Source organism: Saccopteryx bilineata, chromosome 8, assembly GCF_036850765.1.
Source record: "Saccopteryx bilineata isolate mSacBil1 chromosome 8, mSacBil1_pri_phased_curated, whole genome shotgun sequence".
Taxonomy (NCBI): Eukaryota; Metazoa; Chordata; class Mammalia; order Chiroptera; family Emballonuridae; genus Saccopteryx; species Saccopteryx bilineata.
The window spans coordinates 92,102,359-92,106,713 of record NC_089497.1 but is presented as its reverse complement, the minus strand read 5'-3'; the positions used below and the strand labels follow the sequence as shown (position 1 = coordinate 92,106,713).

Below are 4,355 nucleotides of genomic sequence, written 5' to 3'. Positions count from 1 at the left end.
ATGTATTTCAATCTCTCCCCATCCTGCAACATAGTTTACAAGTTTAAGTGAATCAGTGTTATTTTTTACAATAAAGATTCTAACATTATTTAGTTCTTTAAGAGAAACATTTATATTATTAAAGTATTAAGTAAAAAAATTTCTGGGACTATAAGGAAAAAACCTGTCCTTTTTTTTTTTTTTTGGAATAGTCATGTTCAATTTTATTAATAGAAATAGATAGTTCATCAACTTTGTGATGAACATAAGTATAGATCAGACTATGATGTCTATATTTGTAATTTTTTTACTTATGTATTTAAAAAGTAATGTTTGGCCCTAGCCAAATAATTCTAGATTATTTGGTTAGAGTGTCATCCTGATAAGCCAAGGTTGCAGATCAATCCTTGGCCAACGCACATACAAGAATAAACAAATGAAAGCATAAATAAATGGAACAACAAAAGAATGTTTCTCCCTCTCCTTTTCAATCTTTTTCTCTAAAATGTTATATTTTAAGATCTTATATCAAAGTTTCACAGTTTTCTCACTAACAGTGAAAGTATGTAGCTTTTGATTTCAACATTAATTTTAATCAAGGTTGAATCAAATATACTTGAGATATATAAATTTTTATCTCTCTAGTTGTAAAATATTTGCCAAAAGACATTGTGTTTTATTCATCTTTTTGTTGGTGATACATGCCATCTGTTGTCATAGGTACTACTTAATACTTGTTATTTTTAAAACACTAAGTAAATCATAGATACTGTGTGACCATTATTAAGAAACTTGATTTTGGAGTTCTACCAAAGCTAAACATAATAAAATTATAAATTAATTTTTCTATGCCTTCAACACCATTTTTAAACACCCATTTTGCTACTAACACACTTTTTATAATACTTCACTAAATTTAAGGACCTCATGTTGTCTTTTTCTCTTCTCATCAAAATAATTATGACTTAAAATCCTCTCATTATAGAGTGTTTAATAACATAAATAGGTTCATAACCAGTAACTTTTAAAACTTACATAACAGAAATAACAAAACCAATTGGCAAAGATAAATGTAAATTCATGTGAATTGTCAACTATTATAGTTGACATTTACATAACTTTTATTTTGAAAATTTTAAGCCTGACTAGGCGGTGGCACAGTGGATAGAGCATTGGGTTGGGATGGTGAGAGCCCAGATTCAAAACCGCAAGGTTGGGTAGCTTGAATGGGGGCTCATCCAGCTTGAGCATGGGATCACTGACTTGAGTGTGGGATCATAGACATGACCCCATAGTTGCTGCTTTGAGACCAAAGGTCACTAGCTAGAAGCCCAAGGTCACTCACTTGAATAAGGTGTCTCTCGCTCTGCTATAGACATCCCCTACCTGGCAGAGCTCACAGGAAAAAACAATCAGTGAACAACTAAGGTGCTGCAACAAAGAATTAAAGCTTCTCATCTCTCTCCTTTCTATCTATCAGTGCTTATCTGTCCCTCTCTCTGACTCTCTCTCTCTGTGTCTGTCAAAAATAAATAAATAAATAAATAGCTTACATTAAGATAAAATTATATGCTGTAGTAAACACAATCATTTATGTTCGCCAACCTGATCTTCCTAAAAGTCTGATAGATTTAGGGCATTTCTTAGTTTTAATGGTATTAAGATAATCAGACTGGCTCAGTTCCATTTTCAAGCAGAAGCATGAAGGTTACGACATGTCTTAGTTTAGGAACTGGCAGTTGCCCAATCCTGTTAAAGTAAAATGTGGCTGGAAAAGGAGGGGATATGGCCTCATTTGGTAGAAATTCAGGGGGCCAAGTTCAGTTTATACAGTATTTTCTAAATGTACTTGCATAGGAAAGCCACTAGTATAGCAAATCACCACAAATTTAAAGGCTAAATCAACCCAAATCTATTATCTCAAAGGCTTTGTGGGTCTGGAGTCTGGGCCCAGTCTAGCTGCTTTATTTGCTTAAGGTCTCATAAGATTGCAATAAAGGTCTAGTGTATCTAGAGGATGGACTGAGAAAGAATCTGTTTTCATGCTCACTCTGGTTTTTGGATACATTCATATCTTCGCAGTTGTAGGATTGAGTGTCTGAAATGCAGGCTGGCTGGAGGTTAGATGTCATTCTTAGCTGCTACAGGCTGCTCCCAGTTCCTAGTGACAGCTGCAATTCCTAGTCATGCTGACTTTCCCGGCATGTTATTTTCTCCACCAAATCAGGAGGGAGAGTCTCTAGAGTTAGCCGGGTAGCAAGATAGAGTTTTATTTAAAGTGACATAACCTCAGGGGTAATATCCATCACTTACCTTTGCCAAATTCAATTGATTAGATTCCAGCCACAGGTCCTATCCACACCCAGGGGGAGAGTATTACTGAAAAGCATGAAGTTCAGTTGGCTGGGATCATGGCATGAAGGCAGAGGGACCTTAGAGCCTGTTGGCCATTGTTGGGAGAGGCAGGTTTTATTATTCCCAGATAAAGACAGAAGTGAAAGTGTCTGTCAAGTCATAGCAAATGATGACACTAAGATTTAAAAATAATTCATTCTATTCCCAGAATAAAATTTCAATGCCGTGAAAAGTTGCTATCTTGCTCTCTTTTTTTTTCTTTTTGGCTCTATGACTTCTACTCCACATCATATTATAATATCATGATCATCAAATTTAAACCACCACTGTCTTGATGCATTTTTACAATAGGCAGTGTAGTGGCCTCCATCCAGCCCATCATAGTGATTTGAAACAGAAAACAAGTTGTATTTCTTCAAATTGTTCTTTGGACCAATAACATACTGCGACAAGTCCAGATTTTCTTTCTTTTTTTTTTTTTTTTAAATATTTTATTTATTGATTTTTTTTTTAGAGAGAGAGGAGTGAGAGAGAGAGACAGAGAGAGAGAGAGAAGGGGGAGGAGCAGGAAGCATCAACTCCCATATGTGCCTTGACCAGGCAAGCCCAAGGTTTCGAACCGGCGACCTCAGTGTTCCAGGTCGACGCTTTATCCCACTGCGCCACCACAGGTCAGGCCAAGTCCAGATTTTCTAAGGGAAAGTCCACAGATGTCTATAATTTTTGCTTCCACTGGTCATCATATGAAAAATGTTTCAGATGCACTAAAAGCACAGGTGGCAACTTTCAGATTTCTATCTTTTTCAGAGAATCCCTTCGAGCTCTGCAATGACTGAAGTAAAACCTGTTATTATCTGTGAGTTTTTCTTCTTTGGAAAATAACCTAAAGCAATCCTGTAATACATGTACATTTACTTGTGGATGCTAGTGGGAGAGACAAGTATATGAAGGCCTCAAAGGTCCTTGACTTTTTGTGACAGATGAGGCACTGTACTGTGGATTTGAATTGACCTTGAGAGAAGGCAACAATAATAGATTAATTGAGCTGCTTGTGTTTCTGCCAAGCATGTTCTGCCGCTTTAAAGTCAACAAGATGATCATTATTTTCTTCTTTATATCACTTCCGATTATCAGCTTTATTTAGATCTTTGTGGAGACCATCTATTAGAAACAGAAGCAGTTCTTGTGAATCTTGCTGCTGTATCCTGCAAACTGTTCACTGATCTTCCCAATGGTGATTTTAAAGTCTTTTGGACTGATATACCTATACTGTACTGTCCACAGTGCTTTCATGATTATGCCAAATTCTTCCGCCACTTCACCTTTATGCCCCCCAAAATTTGACCTGTTAATATCTTCCTGGTGACAGTTTTGGTTAAAATAATCAGCCAAATGTGGAGCATTACAGAGGCACTGCAGTATCGAGTTCATGTAACAAGTGTTTCCTAAGTTCCGAAGTCCGGTGAGAGTTGGTCCAGATCCTCCAAACACAGGATTGAGGTTCCGAATCTGAAGCAGGAAGTCTTGTGATCTCAGCTTTTGGGTAGCACGTTGGCTTGTTTTCCCAATTAACTGCTGGAATTAGCGCTGGCTTCCTCTTCTCTTCCTCTTGAATGACATGGGTTATATCTGGGGAAGAGTAGGAATGCTTCATGAGTCAGCTGAGTCATGGCTCCTGTCCCCACACCAGCTTCAGACTTGGCTTCCACCCAGTGATCACCATTGCATCTCGTTGGCTGATGAATTGTTTCAGATGCTTGCATCTGACACCTGCTTCTGAAATTTAACATACAGAGAGGCATAACATGGGAAACAGGCCACCAGGACACTGTCTGGGAAGAGAGGTCCTAAGGCAAGCAGAAAATAATGCAATATAAAGCAGAAAAAAAAACTACTGAAGAACAGAGAAAATGATATGATTAAAATGAAGAAAAGTGGGGAAAAAAGGTGCCTCTCCTCCTTATATTCTGCATGTTACATCTTGGATTTTTAAAACGCACACACGGCTATGAATACAAAAT

General features: G+C 37.3%; 1 pseudogene; it reads right to left on the bottom strand.

Annotated features, from left to right (window-relative positions):
• Positions 1–3,048: 3,048 nt before the first annotated feature.
• Positions 3,049–3,988, bottom strand: LOC136311723 (ubiquitin carboxyl-terminal hydrolase 8 pseudogene; annotated as a pseudogene).
• Positions 3,989–4,355: the final 367 nt, after the last annotated feature.